The sequence below is a fragment of the Dipodomys spectabilis genome, unplaced genomic scaffold (assembly GCF_019054845.1).
Source record: "Dipodomys spectabilis isolate Male_0828 unplaced genomic scaffold, ASM1905484v1 ptg000185l, whole genome shotgun sequence".
NCBI lineage: Eukaryota > Metazoa > Chordata > Mammalia > Rodentia > Heteromyidae > Dipodomys > Dipodomys spectabilis.
Window position 1 is genome coordinate 2,952,620 of NW_024870862.1, and position 21,927 is coordinate 2,974,546.

Sequence of the window (21,927 nt, forward strand, 5' to 3'; positions counted from 1 at the left end):
GCATGGCGATCTTGCCTGATGGGTTTATATTTTCTGCATAAATGTTATGGAAACTCATACATAACTCTCTTTTCATCCTGCAGTAAAGGTCAAAGCAGCAGCAAACGGAGATGAAAACAGATGATCGCCAGAGTCACAACTTAAGAAGGTTTCAGAGGATGGGGATTTTCCCTTGACTCCTTTTCCACTTTCTTCTGATAGCTCGTAACTGTAGGGGTGATGTTGACAGTTGTTGGTAGGAATTTTTGTTTTTCTCCAGATTCAAGTCTTATCTCTGCTTAGTTTGCTTCTCTATGCAGTATTTGACTTGCTCAGCTCCTGCCTGATTGCATCAACGAACTCCTCTTTCAGCTTGGTTAGTTCTTTTCTCATCTCATCTAAAATATCCTGCTTCAGTCTGTCACAGTCAAGGCTTTCTATCTGGACCCAGTCGGCACTGGGCTGGGACAAGGGTGTGGACTTATAATGGCTCATAGGACCTGTTGTCAAAAACAATCTGATTTTTCCTTGGAGAATCTCATCTGGAGATGACGGGTGACTTGCTGCCATTCATTGTATTTGTTCTTTCCCAAGGTTTCCTGGTTGGTTCAGGTGTACTTGTTGATGAGTCCTTAGAAGTTACAGGTTCTGATTCTTCATTTTTTGCTTCTATTGTTGATCCCTTTTCGACCATTCTCCTCCTTCTGGCCATCAGGAGACTCATTTCCTCCATTGAGCTGCTACCTGCCAAGGGAACGGGTCCATTTCCACCACCCATGACTGTTTTAGCTGACACGGAGTTCACATCTGTGAACACCGGGCAAAGAGGCATCTTCCACCCGTGACAATTTCCTAAGCTTGGCTCCAGCAATCGCAGCTGCAAGTCCAGTTAAAGGACGATTGTCTTCTGAAAAGGATCCTGAAAAAATCAGGATGCAGGAAGGGAGGTGCAGGAGGTGGTACAGGAGAGGGGCTTGATTAGGAAGAGGGCGTGGGGGAGGAGGGCCAGAGGATAGCATTGGGGGTGAAGGAGGAGGTTCTGGGGGAGGAGAGAATACAGAGGCCTGGACTGGACCTGGTGGGAGTGTTGGAGGAGATGGAGGTGCAGGTGGTCCCAAGATAACACCCTGCAGGGCTGGAGCCTCCGACAGCTGAGAGGCTTCCTGATAGCCTGGCTCAGACGCAGAGGGGTCTCCCAGATCAGAGTTTACAGGGGTCTCCACAAAGGCAGAGGTGGCATTACTCGGCACTCTGCTCTCTTGATCCCATTCCACTTGCTCCAGCTGCTCCATCTGCTCCCGCTCCAGCTGCTCCACCTCTCTCTTTCCAACCTCTATCCAGCCTCTCTCTCTCTACCTTTCTCTCTCTGGTCTTTCCCTCTCCATTCTTTCTCTCTTCAGCCTGTCCCTCTCCAGCTCCTTCTGACGTTTCTGTTCTTGCAGTTGTCTTCTTTGGATGTCCAACTCTTCTTGGGATGGGCCATTTTGAACTTGATCAGGCAGTTGTGAATTTTATCTAGGCAATTTTGGTCCTGCCTCCTGTGAATTCAGCACTTCTAAGGCATGCATCATTCCACTTGCGAAGACATTAGCATCCTCTTTGCTGCCATAGTTAAGACTGTACACCTGCCTGGCATCTCGCCACTGGTGGAAGGTCTGTGTTGCTTGATTATACTTTAATCCTTTGGGGATGGCACAGCTGATCACCAACTGATGATCCTGGATCTTCCTGCCCAGCACTCTGAATGTGTTGTTGCCTGTATGGTGATAGATATGAGTTCTGCTGAACCCAGTTGAACCACAGCTGGCACCCACTTTTATTGGCATCGTCACAAACCAATGCAGCAGCTCTTCCCTGACAGATAATCTGTTCACTCATTGAGCCGGCGGGCCTGATGGATGCGGCACGGGAGTGGGCTCCTCTGGTACGGTAGGGTTGGCTCATTCAGTGCTACTCTGCCTACACTGGCGGCCAGCTACTCCATCACCTGGTGTCGCGCCGGCCAGGCCTGGGTTGCAGGGTAGGTGGGCCGCTTTGGCTGCCTGCTGCTGCCGCTGCTGCTGCACAGGCCTCTGAGGACCGCGAGGACCAAGAGGACTGCAGCCGTCCCAGTCGTGGGAGGAGAGTGGGGCGTGCCACGAGGCGCTGGTGCGGGGTGTGTGGAACACTCAGGCTCTGCCCTCGCCCCTGCCCTCCCCTACCGCTGTCGCCCTCCCCCTCTCTTCCCCAGTATAAGTAAACTTTTATATCTTACAAAAATAACTTTTAGCTGGGGACTGGTGGCTCATGCCTGTAATCCTACTCAAGAGGCTGACATAGAGGATCACAGTTTGAAGCCAACATAGGTAGAAAAGTCTGTGAAATTCTTATCTCCACTACACTACCAAATATACTAGATGTGTGGCTATGACTCAAGTAGTAAAGTGCTAGCCTTCATCAAATGATCTCAGTGCCCAGGCCACGAGTTCAAGCCCCTGTACTGGTACAAAAAGAAAAGTTTCATTAGTTTACATTACACTAGGATTATGGTGTGAGACACCAATGCTGGGATTAAGAAACAACTTTTGTAGTAGCTGCCACTTTTGATCTTTTCCCTAGGAGTTTTTATGATTGTTTTTATCCATGCCTTATATTTACATTCCACTAATGGAATTATTTTTTTGGTTGGAGGCACATTTCAATAATTCAATAACATATCAAAAACACATTTTTCGTTATTTTAAATAAAGAAGGGAAACATATGATGAGTCTGAGCCCAGCAGAGAATGAATGATGGTTTCATTGCAGATATGTGGAATGTATTCCAGGATGTGGGAACCTACCAATTTGGGTGCTTCAGTTATCAGGTCTTCCTGAAGCTTCAAAATAAGCTTCTATGATGTCATAGCTACCTTTGCTATCATAACTGATAGGTGTCAGGCACTGATCTCACCCTTAGGTGGACTTAGATACACAGGGAGGAAACATAATATTTAGAAGAAATGACGATTTACCATAAGACCATAGCTTGATGAGCTTTCCTGATTGAACTTTGAGATTTCATGAGAAGAACAGGCTCATCTCCACACAAGACTACTAAGCACTGAGGACCAGGCACTATTGTAGGCAACTAGAGAGACAGATGTGAATACAGATGTGAATGGCCTGCCTCCATGCACATGTCATGATGTTGGAGAAAACCATAAATCAAAATGATAATGTCAATAAATCAGAAGGATGGTCATGTGGGGAGACAGCTTCACTTTGAGGATTGGAGGAAAAGACATGATATAATAGTAGGAGGCATCATCCATGCAATTATTGCTTTTCCAGGCTGGCTCCAATCTCAATCACAGATCTCATCCTCCTGAGTTGCACATTATAGGTGTCAGGCACCTGCAGTGGGCTCTTTGATATGAATATCTATAACAAATGTGTGTTAACTTTCTTGGAAGTTTTTTGTGAGAAAGGTTAAAAATTAAACATATTATGCACCCTAAACTTTCTTTTCACTATCTTCTAATTATTTCAATATGAGCAGTCTTACTCACTTTTTGGAAAAGTCAAGACATTTTTTTTTCATTGTTCAAATCCTGGGGAGGGAATAAAAATGACAGCTTCTTTGCTAAAGTACTAGAATGTATAGTCAATTTAACTGACCAGTTTTGCCAAATAATATGTCTTGCCCTTCATGGATTTTTCATCTTCAATAATGTTAGATGAATAAAACTATAAATAGGAGAAAAGCAACCACATAGTAGCAAATTTATCACAATGACATATATAAGCTGTCCACTTTTTACCAAATGAAAACAGTTGCCACAAGCATTAAAAATTTGAATAAAAACTTGGAGATTCTTCCTCTTCATACAGTTGTTTTTTTTCTTTTTTTCTTCTTATTTTGTTAGTTTGTTTTGGTTGGTTGTTGGCCTTGACCTTTTGGTCTGGGGGCAGTCCCTCAGCTATTCAGCTCAAGGAGAGCGCTCTACCACTTGAACCAAAGCACCACTTCTGGTTTTCTGGTGGTTTTTTGGAAGTAGGTCTCACAGAGTTTCCTGACCAGACTGTCTTTGAACTGCAATCCTCAGATCTCAGCTTCCTCAGTAGTAGGATTGCAGATGTTAGCCACCAGCAACTGGTCAAAATAGTATTTTTTTCAATTTGGCTAGCTTGAATGATTGCCAAGGAAATAAATAGAACGTAAAATTGTTAATTTGTGCTAAAATTTGCAATAGTTTTAGCTTGAAGAGTAGTGAAATATTTAGAATTACATATTTTGAGAAAATGTAGCTGATTAGCTTTTATTGATTTAAAATACTAATATACATCTCTTTTTTATTTAAAATACTAAAATATATCTCTCTTTGTAGACACTGAATTCTGAGTTCAAAACTTGTACTTGTTGGCAGTCACTCTGAGAGTTAATTCTGTCAGCTCATTTTTAAATCAATCATAGATTAAATAACTTGAAGCTTACAAGGTGTCTTTTGGTAAGAATAAGTGAAATAAGCCTAAACTCCTGCCTTTCGAGTAACAGAAGAAATCCTAACGTCTAGAATGTATAGATTCAACTGAATTTCAAATAAAATTCTGGTTTCTTACCTGCTTTTGGTTAAAGAGGAAGACACTATATCACTGAGCTTTATTCACTTGTATACAAATGTGAATGGAGCCAAGAACAGGTGGCTCATGCCTACACTCTTACTCAGGAGGCTGAGATGGAAGGATTGTGTTTCAAAGCCAGCCCAGGCAGAAAAGGTCATATGAGATTTTTAGTTCCAATTAATCCCTCAAAAACCATAAGTGGGCTGGGAAAGTGGCTCAGTAGAAGTGTGCTTTCCTTGCATGCATGAGGCCCTCGGTTGGAATCCTCAGAATCACATAAGAAGAAAAAGCCTGAAGTACACTATGGCTCAAATGGTAGAATGCTAGCCTTAACCTGAAGAGATGAGACACAGCACCCAGTCCCAGAGTTCAGGCCCCATGACTAGCAAGAATAACAACAACAACAAAATAAAACAGAAATGGAGCTGTGGCTCAAGTGGTGGAGTGCTAGAAAGTGGATCAGGGAGAGCACCCAGGCCCTGAGTTCAAGCTCCATGACCAACTAAGCAAAAACTAAAACAGAAATGGAGCTGTGGTTCAAGAAGTAGAGTTCTAGAAAGTGAATCAGGAACAGGACCTGAGTTCAAGCACCACAATATACAATTGGATACTGGTATTTCCCATCTCCTAAGGTTGTCATGATTATTCAATGAACAGAATTTTTTGAGCATTTCCTATTTAAAAAAGGGGTTTTTAATGACCAACAAGTGATTTATGATGCTGCAGAGCATGCAATGGATACCCTCTACTTCAGTGGAGAATTGAATGTTAATTTTGTGAGTCCAGAAGCCAAACTGATGAGCCAGATACTCTTTTGGAAAATGGTTTCATATGGTAGACACAGTTTCCCACATGTCAGTTTGCTGTTCTGCTTCTAGTCAGAAGATCTCTAAGACTCAGGAAAGGATTCAAGCTCTCTTTTAAACCATGCTGTAGCCATTTTATTTTTATTAAAGGAATAAGTAATCTAGATATTGTTGGCTCATGCCTATTATCCTCGCTGCTTAGGAACCTGAGATCTGGGGATCATGATTTCAGACCAGCCCACGCAACAAAGTCCATGAGACTTGTCTCCAATTAAGCAGTGATAAACCCAGAAGAAGAGGTATGGCTTAATAGAGTATCTTTCCTAAGAAAAAGCTCTATTTAAGCTGTGCCTTATGTTGGGACATTGCCACCTACAATACTTCCGGACCATGTCTTCCTTTAGTGTGTTGGCCTATGGCCTGGCTTTCACTCCTGTGGATATAGGCTGTTTGGCCATCCACCATGGGGGTGGAATGATCCATTTATCGAAAATACTGCCCAGAAAAAACAACTATGATGTAAACAATGTTTGACAAGTTGTAAAGTCCAAAGTTACAGTGGTAAGGATGATTATTGTTTAGCTTTTTTTCATTAAATAGTTAATTACTTTTTAAAGTTTATCTGCTTATTTAATGTTATGTAGGAAACCAAAAGTTAATATTTGGGTTTTTTGGTGAAATTTGAAACTAGGCAAGTAAAAGTACTCATTGTCCCCAAATTCAACATTTAAAAATATTAAAACATTGTTCATATGTTTTAGTCACCAGAAATTTGGGACAGGCATGGTAGCTCACACTTGAATTGCTAGCTGCAGAGAGGATTATTAGGATTTGAGGCTAGCCTAGGCAAACATTCACTTTATTGTATCTCAATCAATATCTGAACCAAAATCATTGTGCTTTTAATTTCAACTACTCAGAAAGGGTAAAGAGAAGGATTGTGATCCATTCTGGCCTGCTCATACACAGAAAACCCTGCCATAAAAATGGCTAAAGCAGAGCTGGCCACAGGTGGTTCATGCCTGTACTTTTATTTACTCAGGAGGCTGAGGTCTGAAGATCACAGCTCAAAGCCAGTGTAGGCAGGAAAGTTTGTGAGACTCCTGCCTCCAATAAACCAATAGAAAACCAGAAGTGGAATTGTGGCTCAAACAGTAGTGCACTCGCCTTTAGCTGAAGAGTGCATGTACAGTGTCCTGGCCCAGAGTTCAAGCCACATGACTAACAAAACAGAAGTAACTAAAGCAAAAAGCGCAGGTGTATGGTTCACCTTGTAGAGCACCTACCTAAAATGCATGAAGCCTTGAGTTTAATTGCTAGGATAGAAAGGAGGAAAGGATGTGAAGGAATGGAATGAAGAAAAGAAAGAAGGGAGGAGTTATGATATAATCAAATACTAGACTGACTTGAAGTATTAAAGGGATTACAAGTAGTTTATATAAAAATATACTGACTGTTTACTAAAAGGCAAATTTTAAAATGTGGAATTCAGGTTAAAATACATGTACAACTTTTGTTTTTCTGTAAAATGATACTTATGTGCTCCTTTAGTTTAAAAGTAGTAAATGAGTTTAAAACAATACAAGAGTGGTTAGAATGAATAATTATTTCTCTGCTACATCCACTACTTATAAAATCAAAACAATGTTGATCATTTTAATTATTAATTCATTCATATAATCTTTCATCTTTAGTGTATAGTCTATTGTACACATCATTTAAATGTTTGAACTCTTTTTGTTGTTTGTTTGTATTTTGTGGGTCATGGTTCCTAAACTCTTGGCCTGGGCACTGTCCCTCAGCTCTTCAGCTCAAGGCTAGCACTCTACCACTTGAGCCACAGTGCCACTTCTGGCTTTTTCTGCTCATGTGGTACTGAGGAATCAAACCCAGAGGCTCGTACATGCAAGTCAAGAACTCTACCACTGAGCCACCTTCCCAGCCCTGAACTCTTTTTTTTTTCCTTCAGATATGGGGCTTGAATACAGGGCATGGGTGCTGTGCCAGAGCTCCTTTGCTCAAGGTTAGCAGTATAGCATACCAGTTTAAAACACAGTGCCATTTCTTGTCTTTTAGGGATTAATTGGTAATAGGAGTCTCATGGGAACTTTTCTGCCCAGGCTGGCTTTGAACCACCATCCTCATTTCTCAGCCTCCTGAGAAGGTAGGATTATAGGCGTGAGCCACCTGCACACAGCTGCTCATTTTTTTCTTTTAACAGTTATACAAGTTTAGTTACACTCCAAATAAGTGCAAACTGAGATGCAAATTGGCTTTAAATAAACCACGAATTGAGGATGTTGAGATCACAAGTGATAGCAAATTCGTTTTTACTTATTTTTTTATGTGGTGCTTGAACTCAGGGCCTGATTGCAGTCCCTGCTCTTTTGTGCTCAAGGCTATCACTCTACCAGTTTGAATCTCAGTTCTCCTTCTGGTTTCTTGGTAACCAGTTAATGAGATCATAGTCTCACAGACTTTCTTACACAGATTGTCTTTAAACCTTGATTATCAGATCTCAGCCACCTGAGTTGCTAAGATTACAGGCATGACCCACTGGCACCAGCTTGTTAAAGAAAGAACGATAATTCATAAGCCAGGTACCTTGGCTCATGGCTGTAATCCCAGAGGATGAGATCTGAAGATAATGATTAGAATCTAATGATGGTAAAACGTCTCTGTGATTCTTTTATCTCCAATAAACTGCACAAGAAAATCCAGAAGTGAAGATTTGGCTCAAGTGGTAGAGTGCACTCGAGTAAAAATAAAGCTCAGGAACAGCACTTAGATCCTGAGTTCAAGCTCCATTTCTGGCGCGCACACACACACACACACACACACACACACAAAACAAAACAAAAAGTAAATAGAAAATGTGAAGAAATCAAGGGAAAAAATTGAATATTGTAAGGATTTTGGGTTTAGAGGTATGACTCAGTTGGTAGGAAAAAAACTAATGATTGAAACTATCAGGTACCAAGGACTTACAAAAACATAATTATCTGCTCTTTATTTCCCTTTCTCGTATGTTCTCATTTGGGAGCTCTCTTCTTTTTGAAAAAATACTGTTGTTTTAGCGGTGATATACAGCAAGGTTATCTTTCTGCATGTCAGGTAACTAGTATAGTTCCTTCCTTTTACATAGTCTAATCTGTTCCCCCATTCTGTTCCATTCCCTCCCTCCCATGTCGATCCGCAAGTTGCATGGTTCACTTTCATCAATGTCCAGTAGAGCCAGTGGGCTCCGTGGCTGCAATTTTTCATCCACTTTCCACTGATTCTGTGCCCTTCTCCCATCTTCCATCACATATGCATGCATATATAGTGTATATTGGGTAAAGAATACAGAGTCATCAGAAAATGAAAAGAGAAATTAAGAAAAGTTCCTTTTTTTCTTTATCTTTACAATTCAATTTAGTATATATATATATGCATATATATATATATATTGTTTTATATACATAAGAAGAGGTGCTTGTGGATTATAACTTGGTGATTTTCTACAAAGGCTTTCCCTTACTGTACTCATTGTACATGATGCCTAGAATCCTGTACAGTTTTCATATCCCATTGTGTTTTAAATCTAACTTCCACATAATCAGGAAGAAAATGTGCCATTTGTCTCTTTGATCTTGGCTTAACTTTATTAACATGATTTATTCTAGTTCCTTCCATTTCCCTGCAAATGACATTATTTTATTCTTTCTAATGGCTCTGTCTGTAAAATTTCATTGTATATAGATAGCATAATTATTGGATACATTCATTTATTGTGGGGCATCTGGGTGTGTACATATCTTGTCACTGTGAATTGAGCAGCAAGGAACATGGTTGTGCAAGTGTCCTTGCCATATTCTGGTTCATGATGCTCAGGGTAGATGCCTACAAGTGGTATGGCTGTAGGGAGGGTATTAGGGAAGGTCTGTGTTGCGATTTTTGAGTAACTTTCAGACTGCTTTCCAGAGTTGCTGTATTAGTATACATTCCCACCAGCTGTACAGTAGGATTCCTCTTTTCTCCACTTCCCCATCAGCATTTGTTGTCAGAATTCAGAATATTTGGGTAAGATTGTATCTCAGGATTGCTTTGATTTACATTTTCTTTATGGCGAGGGATGAGGAACCTTTCCTATTATGTTTCTTTTCCATTCTTTACTTTTTCTTCTGAGAAGTCTCTTCTTGGCTCCTCTGCCCATTTAGTAATTGGTTTATTAAGTTTTGGAGGGGTACTTTCCAGAGATCCATTTATACATTGAATATTAGCCCTATGTCTGATGTGTTGCAGGTAAATATCTTTTGCCAATTCCTTGGCTGTCTTTTTAGTTTAGTGGCTATGTCCTAGCCTGTGCAGAATTTTTTTTTCCTTTAGTGTAGTCCCATTTGTTGGATTTACCTCCTATCTATTCTGCCCCAGGAACTCTATTCAGGAAGTTCCTGCCTGTACATATAAGTTCTAATATCATCCCTATTATGTCTTACAGTAGTTTGGCTGATTTTAAGGTAGTTAATCCATTTTTAGTTGATGTTAGTGAAAGCACAGATCCACTTCTAGTTTTCTGCATATGGCTGCCAAGTTGCCCCAACAGGAATATTTGAAGAAGCTGTGATTTGTGTGTGTGTGTGTGTGTGTGTGTGTGTGTGTGAGAGTGTGTGTGTGTGTGAGTGTGTGTGTATGTGGTCGGTCGTGAGGCTTGAACTCTGGGTCTCGGCGCTGTCCCTCAGCTATTCAGCTGAAGGCTAGTGCTTGAGCCACAGTTCCGGTTTCCATTTTCTTGTGGTTTATTGAAGATAAGAGTCTCATGGACTTCCCTGTCCCTGCTGGCTTTGAACAATTATCCTCAGATCACAGCAGTTACATAAGCTAGGTAATGAGTATATTTCTTATCATCATTGTTACTTCCTCCTTTGTTTTTCCCTACCATCCCTTTCCTCCCATCACCAAAACTACACTCTCACCCCACCCCTGGCCTAAATTGTAAAGCTCATTTTTCCACATAGTGTATTGTACATCTCATTATTACAATGGGTCAACCTATATCTCTATTTAAGCATTTTGTTTTTCCCTGCCCCTCCTCAAATTAGAAAAGTGTATATAAAAGTTGCAAGGCACCAACATCAAATACAGTGAAAACAGGGGTTTTACAATGGTGGGGGGGAACATACAAAGAAACAAAAAAAATCACATGGTATATTGTGAGTACGTTAGAAACAATAGAAAGAAAAAAAAAAAACACTTCGGTCCCTATCTTGAGGTTCATTTCTCTTAACATCATCTTATTGGGTCATATGTACAGAGCTTTTGAACTTTTCTGCTTGTCCCTCAGATCTCTGCTTGATGTATACTAGTTATTAGAAATGAGGGAAACCATGAGACCTATGTTTTAGGCCTGACTTACTTCACTTAATATAATCTTTTCCATTGGTCTTCGGATCTTTTTTATTTTTTTGTATTTTTCTTTTTTTATTGTGAAAATACCGTGAAGAGGAGTTACAATTACATGGACAAGATAATGAATACATTTATTAACAAGCATTGTTGCCTGTTCTTTGTATTCCCTTCCCCATTCCTTCCCATTCTCCCCCCCACCCGCTACTACCCCCCCCCACCAAAGTTGTAATGTTTGTTTTTCGACATAACTACTTGTACATCTCATTGTTGCAATGGTTATGCCTGTATCTCTAGTTAAATGATTTGATTTTGCCCTTCCCCTCCACAAATTATACCACCATCAAATACAGTGAAAGCAGGAGTTATATCATTGGGGAAGGACATACAAAGCAACATAGAAATCATCTTATAAATATGTTAGAAACAATTTTTATACCGATAACAAGCTGTTTTTGTTATTGTGGCTCTTTAGTAGAACTTGAAGTCTCGTATAGTGGTACTGCCTGAATGGCTTATTTTGCCAAGAATTGCTTTGTCTGTTCTTGGTCTGTTTTTTTTTTTTTTTTTCCATATGAACTTTTGGATTCTTTCATTTATCTGAGTAAAGTACATTATTGGGATTTTGATGGGGATTGCCTTGAATTTTATGTCAATTTTTTGCATTATGGCCATTTTCACAATATTCTACCTATCCATGAATATGGAAGGTCTTTGCATATTCTGATATACTCTTTGATTTCTTTCTTTAGATTTTTGCAATTTTTACATCTTTGGTTAGGTTAATTACTATTTTTTGAAGCTTTTGCAAATGGTGTCATTTTCATTATTTCCCTTTCTGCTCGTATATTCTTTGCCCAAGGAATGGTTCACTAACCATTTGTTGTTGTTTTGGGTCGTGGTGCTTGAACTTTGAGCTGGACACTGTCCCTCATCTCTTCACCTCAAGGCGAGCAAAAGCGCCACTTCCAGTTTTCTGGTGGTTAATTGGAGACTCATGGACTTCCCTGCCTGGATTGGCTTTGAACAACGATCCTCAGATCTCAGCCTCCTGAGTAGCTAGAATTACAGGCATGAGCCACTGGTGCCTGGCCAAGGCTACTGAATTTTATGGATTGATTTTGCATTCTGATACTTTGCCAAAAGTATTAATTAGCTGTAGGAGTTTGGGAGTTTAGCTTTTGGGTCCTCAAGTATAAGAAATGGTCATCAGCAAATACCGTTAGTTTAATTTTTGCGTACTCTGTGTGGCTCCTTTAATGTCCTTTTCTTTCCTTATTGGTCTGGCTAAGAATTCTAGTTTAGATTGAAGAGGAGGGGAGTGAAGGGGTAGCTTTGCCTTGTTCCTGATCTTAAGGAAAATAGTTTAATTTTTTCCCCATTTAGTATGGCCTGTTGTCTATGGCTCTTATTGTTTTAAGGAATGTTCCTTCTATTCCTTGTTTCTCCAGAGCTTTTAATGTCAATGCGTGGTCTTTTGTCAAAGGTTTGTTCTGCATCTACTGAGATGAGTATGTGGTTCTTGATATTGGCTCTACTGATGTGAATTATTGATTTGTATATATTAAATCAACCTTGCATCTGTGGGATGAAGCCTACTTGATCATATTTTTATGACTTGTATTTGTTTCTGGGTTCTGTTGGCTAATATTTTATTGAGGAGTTTTGCATCTATGTTCATCACAGAAATTGATCATTCATTCGCTTGTTTTGTTGGATCCTTACCTAGTTTTGGGATGAGTGTAATATTGGATTCATAGAATGAGTTTGGGTTTGCTCCCTATTGCGTCCATTTCACTGAAAAGCTTGAGGAGGATTAGTATTACTTCATCTTTAAAAGCCTTATAGTAGGCTTGGAAGATGGGTTAGTGGTAGAATGGTTGCCTAGTACACATGAAGCCGTGTGTTCCTTTCCTCAATGCCACATACACAGAAAAGCCAGAAATGGCATGGTTGCTCAAGTGATATAGCACTAGTACTAAAACTAGCCTTGAGCAAAAACAGCTTTGGGACAGGTTCAGACCCTGAGTTCAAGCCCTAAGACTGGACAAAATAAAATGTTTTATAGAATTGAGTAATGAATCCATCTGGGCTTGGGCTCTATCTTGTTGGAAGACTTCTGTTTACTTTTATGTTATTCCTTTGTTTAGTTTGTTGATATTTTCTATGTTCAGTATAGGAAATTTGTATGGGAAACTCTATTTATGGTCATGGGTCGCTGTCCCTCAGTTCTTCAGCTCAAGGCTAGTGCTCTACCACTTGAGCCATAGTGCCACTTCCAGCTTTTTTTGCTTATGTGGTGCTGAGGAATCGAACCCAGGGGCTCATGCATGCAAGGCAAACACGCTTCCACTGAGCCACCTTCCCAGCCCAGAAACTCCATTCTAGGTGTTGGCACCCAGACAAAGAGGTTTGTTGGGCTTTTTGAACTGATGATGGAAAAGTGGGTTTGTATGACAACTATTTCAACAAGTAAAAACTTGATAATGCTTACTTATTACTCAAATGACTGAGGAAAATATCAACATGAATTCAATTTTGAGTTAATAAACATATATGCACATCATTATTATCTGAAAGACTTTCAAAAAATCTACCATGCTGACTAAGATTCAAAACTCAAAAATAAATAAATTTACTTATTTATTTTGGTGCCAATCCTACGACTCGAACTGAGGGTACAATGGTAAGCACTTACTACTTGATCAACCACTCCCATTCCAGGTTTTCATGGATAACTGGAAATAAAGATTATTAACAAATGTTCTGGCCCAGGATGGTTTTGAAAATCTACGCCCAGCTCTTACCCTCCTAAGTAGCTAGGGTTATAGGTAATTGGCCAGATATATTTATTTATTTATTTATTTATTTATTTATTTATTCAACCAGTCTAGGGACTTGAACTCATGTTCTGGGTCATTACCTGGACTTTTGTGCTCTAATACTTGAGACAGAGCTACAATTCCTGTTTTTTTAAAATAATTAATTGGATATAATTGTCTCCCTGAGTTTTCTTCTGGGTCTGGCTTTAAACCTAGATTATGTGATCTCAGCCTTCTTGCTAGCTAGTATCACAGGCCTTAGCCACTGCTGCCTTGCTCAGAAATTTATTTTTAAAATATCTCTTCATTGGGTTTTAGGGGGAAACAGAGAAATGTATACATTTCCTGAATTGTGAACACCTTACAATACCTTAATAATAACAATAAATTATGTTTTTTTTTCATTTTGTAGTAATTTGGCATTTGCAAACCACCAAAATGAACTCATTCTCTTTCAAAAACTATCATGCCTTTATGAAGTTGAAAGTCACATATTAAGTTAGGTTATGGTGGCTCAAATCTGTTATCCTAGCTACTCAGGAGGCTGGCTTCAAAGCTAGCCCAAACAAGAAATTCTGTGAATTTGTAGGCAGGGGCTAGGTATTCCTCCTTTCTGATCATAGTGAGCACAGTCCTTCACGTACTTGGTTCTTAAAAATCATACTTAGGCCAAGCATTTGGTCACTCATGCTTGTAATTGTCACTGGCCAGGATACTGAGATCTGAAGATAAAGGTTCAAAGCCAGACCCGGCAAGAGTTAGAGTCTTATATTGAGCTAAGCATAAAAAGTTTGAAACAGAGTTGTGTTTCAGAAAATAGAGTGCTATCCTTGAGTGACAAAACCAAGCAGGAGCAAGCAGACCTGAATTCAAGACCCAGTACTGGTAAAAAAAAAAAAAAAAATATATATATATATATATATATATATATATACAATAAAATATATATATATATAATAAAATAAAGCCACCAAAAAAGTGCCTTGGTTCTTTTTAAAATTTTTGACATTTTTTTCCTTACTTTTTTATCTGTATGTTCCTATATAAACACACAGAAGCTTATGGAACAAAGTTAAATTTTAAGAATATTCTTCCATTATAGACCATTATACCTTCATTATACTTAAGAAAATTAATGATATTTTCATAATACTGTTATTATATCAAATACAGATACACATCTCCTTGTTTGAGACAGATGTTATTCTTGCTATTTTTCAAATTAAATTTTCAAATTAATTTTTCATTAGGGTTCATTTCATGTTGTTATGTCTCTTTTGTTTTTAGTACTCTAAAATATCATCCCAGCCAGGCATTGGTGGCTCATGCCTATAATCCTAGCTACTCAGGAGCTTAGATTTGAGGATCGGGATTCAAAGCCAGCCCAGGCAGGAAAGTTCGTAAGACTTTTTTCTCCAATAAACCACCAGAAAAGCGGAAGTGGTGGTTTGGGTCAAGTGGTAGAGCACTAGACTTGAGCATAATAGCTTAGGCACAGTGCCCAGCCCAGATTTCAAGCCCTATTCCACTCCCAAAGTAAATAAGTAAATTAAAATAAAATAAAATAACATACCACCCCAGTCTTTCCTTTTCATGATACTGCCCTTTAAGTCAAAATATCCTAAATTAGATTTTTAATAAGATATTCTTTATATTTTACTCGCCTAGCTATTTCTTTAAGGTGGATTCTCATTCGTTTTCCTTTTTTTTTGGTTGTGAGGTTTGTACTCAGGTCCTGGATCCTGTCCCTGAGTTTTTGTGCTCAAGGCTAGTGCTCTATCACTTTGAGTTACATTGCCACTTATGGTTTTCAGTGCTTAATTGGAAATAAGAATCTCATAGATTTTCTTCCCAGTCTGGTATTGAACCTTGATCCTCAGATCTCAGACTTCTGACAAGCTAGAATTACAGATGTGAGCCATTGGCTATGGGCGCCGATTTGTTTTTCTTTTATTTAATTTTTTGTCAGTCTTAGTGCTGTCCCTGAGCTTTTCAGCTCAAGTCAAGTGCTCTATCATTTGAACCAATGCCCACTTTTGGTTTTCTGGTGGTTAATTGGAGATAAGAATCTCATTAGCTTTCCTACCTGTGCTAGCTCTGAACTGCAATCCTCAGATCTCAGCCTCACTAGTAGCTAGGATTACATGTGTGAGCCACCTGAAACCCAGTTTCCTCATTTATTTTCTTTTGGTGCGTTCTATCTGATTTCTCTACTTCTTGTATTTCCTACCAACTACAAAGTAGGCCTAGAGTTCCTCATCCATTACAGTAGTTCTTAGGTCCAAGTGATGGCTGAGTGCAGGAATGGAGATGAGTCCAATATAAAATACAATGCTGTGTTGGTATTTAAGAAAACTAACAATCACATGCTAGTGGTTCACATCTGTAATCCTAGCTACTCAGAATGCTGATCTGAGGATTATGGTTTAAATACAAGATAATTTATGCTGAATTTCGATAAAAGCTCCCTTGGTGTTTTTAAATGTAGGCTTTTATTTATTTCTTATTCTAGTTTTTCTTGACTACCAAAAAGCTGAGTGACTTCAATGGCTTCTATTGATGGCTGACTTTTGAGGTGCTTTAGAGACTTCATCAGAAGCCAGACATGTTATAATGACTTGAATAGCCAGCCACAAAGCTGTAAGTGACAATACTTCAAGTAAGCAAAATACATAAAACCAAACATTCACTCAGTTTCAATAGCCATATTTCAAATAAAAATAGAATTCAAGTTTCAGGGAATGTTAGTAAAGTTTTAATGCATTCATTCTATCTGTGTCCTCTGTCATACTGCTACAGCAGAATGGAATACTGACAGCTTACCATGTGGCTCCCAAAGTCTGGACATACTTACTCTGATCTTTACAGAAAATGTTTGCCTGACCTTTTTCCTTAGTGAACATCATTTATTATGCAGAGCTACCCTCTTTTCTATATGCAGTTATCTCTCTCCTTTCCTCCCTCCTTCTCTCTTCCCTCCCCCAATCGCTTCCACAATCCCTCCCTTTCCTTGTTTTAGGGATCAAAATTCATGCATGTTAAGCTGCTAAGCTGAATCCCAACCCTGTGTATGATTTTGTTTTTGGTGAGGGTATAGCTTTCCAGGGGCTTAAACTTTGGTCCTGGACACTTTCTCTGACCTATTGTCCTCAAGGTTAGTGCTCTGCCACTTCAACCATAGCTTTACTTTTGTGTTTTTGATGGTTAATTGGAGATAAGAGTCTCACTGGCTTTCCTTCTTGGGCTGCGTTGGAACCACGATATTATAAGCTTGTGATTACAGGAATGAGAATTGGCATCCACCTTACATTTTTTTAAGTTTTCAAGTAGAACCTACATCCAATCGAATTCTAAACCTTCTTTTAATTTAAAAATGGACAAGTGTGGGAACCATTCCAGAGAAGTAAACAACTTAAAACTGTGTAAATTTAAATAATTCTGTAAATATGTTAGAAACAATGGCAAGAAAGAAAAAAAATTTTGAATACTTATCTTGGGGTTCATTTCACCTAACATCAACTTATCTGACCTTTTCTGCATATGTCTCAGACATATCTTAGTTATGGCAAATAAGGGAAACCATGGGACCTATGTTTCTTTGCACCTGGACTACTTCACTTAATATAATTTTTTCAAAGTCTTTCCATTTCCTAACAAAGGGGCAATGTCATTCTTTCTGATGGAGGCATAGAACTCCATTGTGTATATATACCATATTTTCTTGATCCAGTCATCAAATAATTCTGTATCATCACAAAATTGCTAAATAATTTTATTACTAAAATATTATACAGTGATTTTTCAGGACTAACACTAATAATGTAAATGGGGAAATGATATTGCTTTATTTTTAGGCATCCAATCCAGATACTTTATTCTATGTCTTAGCTGAAGAAAATCTGGGTCATTGTATACAATGATTCCTATCAATTTGTGAGGTACATAAAAATAATGACAGAGCTGGTTTAGTCATTGATTTTAGAGTTCTAAAAGGATACCTACAAGATACTCTGTATTTTAAGTCGTATAGTATAGTGATTTTGTCTAAAGCATGCCTTACTGACACACATCACTAGAAAAAATTTCCTTAAAAAGATAGTCAATTTGGAAAATCAGTCTATACTCAAATCTTGTCAAATTAAGAATATATTTGAATAGTGATGATGTATGGCTAAGCAATAACTTAAAATAATTATCACTGTCTTGACAGGTAGGATTTATAGCTTCTTAAATTTCTAGTTGTCATAGTATTTATACTTCAGTAATGCTAGAGCTGTATTAGAATACTTGGCAATTTTGAAATAGACTGCCTCCAGGGACAGATAAGCCAGACACCAGTGGCTCACACCTATAATCCTAGCTACTCAGTAGGCTGATATCTGAGGATCGCCATTCAAATCCAGCGCAGGCAGGGAAGTTTGTGAGACTGTTATCTCCAACAGACCTCTAAGAAAACAAGAAGTAAACCAGAAGTGGTGTTGTGGTTCAAGTGCTAGAGCACTAGCCTTAAGCTGAAGAGCTGAGGGACAGCACCCAGGCCTAGAGTCCAAGTCCCATGACCAATAAAACAATACAAAACAAAACTATCCCACACTGGTTGAGAACTGACTATGTTTTCTAGATAAGGTATATTTAGGGCTAGTTTTTCTATATTTTGGCTTACTTCATATATTAAATATTTTTTCCAATCAACTGAAGAAGGTTCTGAAATTATTTTTAAATGAATAACTGAGTTTGTAGTAAAATCATTTTCGTAAAACATTGTTTATTTTCACTATTGCTTTTTAACTTTTAAATCTTCCTCTGTTCTGCACCACCTTCCACTCCAAAGACGTCCACAGATTTCCAGGGTGTACCATAAGAAGTCTGTGTACACTTTAGCCTGGGGTTCACCAGTGCCTCCCATTTCATTTGGTAAGGATATGCATCATTCTTTAACAAATATGTAGGGTGTTTCTTTCCCTTTAATCCGAATGCACTTAAATTAGAAGAAGTTAAAAAAGTTCTAAATCAGTGACTGCACTTGTGTTTTGCTGTGTACCCAGAGATCGATGGAAGCAGTAGTAGCATGTGATAATGGAGCATCTAGGAGTTACTATTTACCTGTAAGCTCCTCTAACCTCTAAAGCACTGATAGGGCAGATATTTTTCATTTTACACATGGTTCATTTTAGTGTCCTGACCTTTGATTAATACATTTGGTCACTTTTTGTCTTCTAGCCAGTGTAAACATTGTTTTTGTTATTTTTTTATTGTGAAAATACTATACAGAGGGTTTACAATTGCATAGGCAAGGTAATGAGTACATATCAAGCATTGTTACCTCTTCCTTTGTTTTCCCCTTCCCATCCCTTCCCACCTCCCCATTCTGCCCTATACTCCCGCATCCACCCCTTCCCCCGCCAAAGTTGTAAAGTTCGGTTTTTGACATAACGTCTTGTACATATCAAAGAAATAAGTCAAACAGAACATCAGTAGCTCATGCCTATAATCCTAGCAACTCAGGAAGCTAAGACCTGAGCATCATGGATCATGGTTTAAAACCAGCCTAGGTAAGAAAGTCTATGTGCTTCTTATTTCCAGTAAAATTATGGTATTTCTTTATTACAATGAAACATCTTAAATATCTATAGTTCTTTTCTTAGATAGAGGAGCTAGATTATTAAGTCATTAAAACTTAATCAGTTAGTTTTTTCCAGCAATATAAGAATTGCTGTATATATGAGGGAAATACATGCTTTAGAAATGCTATAGTTGCTAGGCACTGGTGGCTCATGCCTCTAACACTAGCCACTCAGAAGGGTGAAATCTGAGGATCATGCTTCAAAACTAACTTGGGCAGTAAAGTCCATGAGACGTTTATCTCTAGTTTACCACAAGATACCTGGAAGTGGTATTGTGGCTTACATAGTAGAGCACTAGTCTTGGGCTGAAGAGCTGAGGGACAACGCCTAGGCACAGAGGTGAAGTCCTATAACCAACAAAAAAAATCTTATTGTTTAGTCATAGCAATTTTTGCAGTTCTGTATATTAAAATACCCAAAGGGTAGAATACTTATTTGTGTGTGTGTGTGTGTGTGTGTGTGTGTCTGTGTGTGTGTGGCCTTAGCGGAACTTGATCTCAATGGGCTCCCTAATTTTTTTCCAACCAAGCCTGGTACTCTACCCCTTGAGCTACACTTCCACTTCTGGTGTTTTTGCTGCTTAATTGGAGATGAGTCTCAGGATTGAGTTTCCTGCCCATGCTAGCTTTAAATTTCTACCCTCAGATGTCAGCCTTCTGAGTAGTAAGGATCACAGGCATGGATTTCTGGTTCCCAGCTTAGAATGCTGATTGGTTTTCTTGTAAATGAGAAAATTAAAGCTTGGATTGCTAAACTTTCAGATTTTTTATGAAAATTGAAATAACTATTTTAGAAAGTCTTAAAAGTTTTAAAACATACTTTTAAATAAAGGGAATGCTCAAAGACTGGTTAATTTATGAGCAATGAAATTTTATTTGGCTTATGGTATTAGAAAGTTCAAGAGCATGGTGTTCACATATGTGACTGAGGTATTTTTATTGTCTCTCCCCATGAAGGAAGGTAGAAAGGAAAAAGAGCATAAATGAGAGACTGAGAGGATAAGATGGAACTGATTTTGCAATAGGATCATTTTCATAATGATGTCGTCTGTCTATGAGGGCAGCATTCTCCTTCATGATCATCTCTTAAAGATTCTACCCCTTTTTTTCTGTTCTTTTCTTTTTTCTGGATATAGGGCGAGAATTCAGGGCCTGGATGTTGTCCCTGAGCTCTTTTGCTCAAAGCTAGTACTCTACAACTTAGAGCCACAGTCCACTTCTGAGAATGCCTGGGCACTGATGTCTCACACCTATAATCCACGAGACTCTTATCTCCAATTAATCACAGAAAAATCTGGAAGTGGCACTGTGATTCAAGTGATGGAGCATAAACTTTGAATAAAAGCAGCTCAAAACCCAGGACCAGAAAAAAAGAAGAGAATGCTAGACAGATACCTTGAAGGAAAATATAGGAATGTCTAGAAATAAAGCAATGCTTTCCAAAAGCAGTGATGATTAGGCTATGATCTAATATATTAGATATGAATTATCTGACTTAATACTGAAGCTGTCTAAAATCCTAGACTCTTTTCCCAAAATAACAAACAAAATTGAAATAAAAAAGGCTTTGATATCAAATATGATATGATTTTAAAAGTATGAATCTTTATATATTGGCTGATAAACCTGCATGACCAAAATAATTAATTTCAGGAGATGTGGAGTATGAGTTACAATTCTCAATTTTTGCTTTAGGAACAATGTCTTTTCAGATTCCAGCTTTGATGTCCCAGAAAAAATGTTTAAAGTAATCATTTTCTGTCATAGAAATTATCACAGAATTAAGAATATCTCTTTTAATCTCTCTCCAACTGCCCAGAGCATCGTAAGGATAGTTTATTCCAGTGTATTAGATTACTTCAGATTTTTATTTTTTGATTTTCCTAGTGTTATAGTCATACTCTAAAATCAAATCCTTAAGATGTTATAAGCATTTTTTGTGCTACAGGGGTAGGACACAGAATTTGCTTCACTTTATACAGCTGTGGAGGGGAAGGGATTGTCCTACATCATAACTTTTGAAAGCTTAGTGGTGAGGTCTTTGACATCAACATTCACATCAGGGACATCAATTCAACCAAAGTGAGTTACTGTGATCTGAATTCTCCCCTCCCCTTCCTCTGTTGCCATTTTGCAAGCTACATTTCCCATGTGATACCCTTCATGCTAGCCAGACTACTTAAGTTTTGTTGAAAGGCTATGAGTGAATGAAGGTGTTATCTTATGGTACTTTATCATTGAGTGACATGAACAAATTAAACACAATAGAAATCAGTCCTCAACTGCAGTGATTTATGAAGAGATTTCATATCTTAAAAATAAAGGTTTCTTTTATACCAAGTACTTTAACTTGAACCAAAATTATGTCAGGGCAAGTAGAAACTATAACAGGGTTTTTAAATCCAACCAATAAGTTTCTGCACATGACAACATACAGTGAGCTAGCCTCATTTCCAGATTTAATAATTGTTTGACCACATGAAAATTCTTCATTATGATTAAAATTTTAATCTATTTTTAAAAATAAAAAATAATTTAAATTCCCATATTTGCATCCCATTAGGAAGTTGAGGTGAGGCCCAGAAACACTCAGAACTGAATTTATGTCACTTAGATTTTTTTATGTGTGCTAGTCTTCTTTTTGTTGGTTTTGTTTTGGTTTTACTTTAGGCTAGTGCTCTACCACTTGCCACAGATCTACTTTCAAATGTCATTTTTTCTAGTGGAG

General features: G+C 38.3%; 1 pseudogene; it reads right to left on the reverse strand.

The window, feature by feature from the left end:
- Positions 1 to 259: 259 nt before the first annotated feature.
- Positions 260 to 1,857, reverse strand: LOC122121154 (annotated as a pseudogene).
- Between the last annotated feature and the right edge of the window lie 20,070 nt (positions 1,858 to 21,927).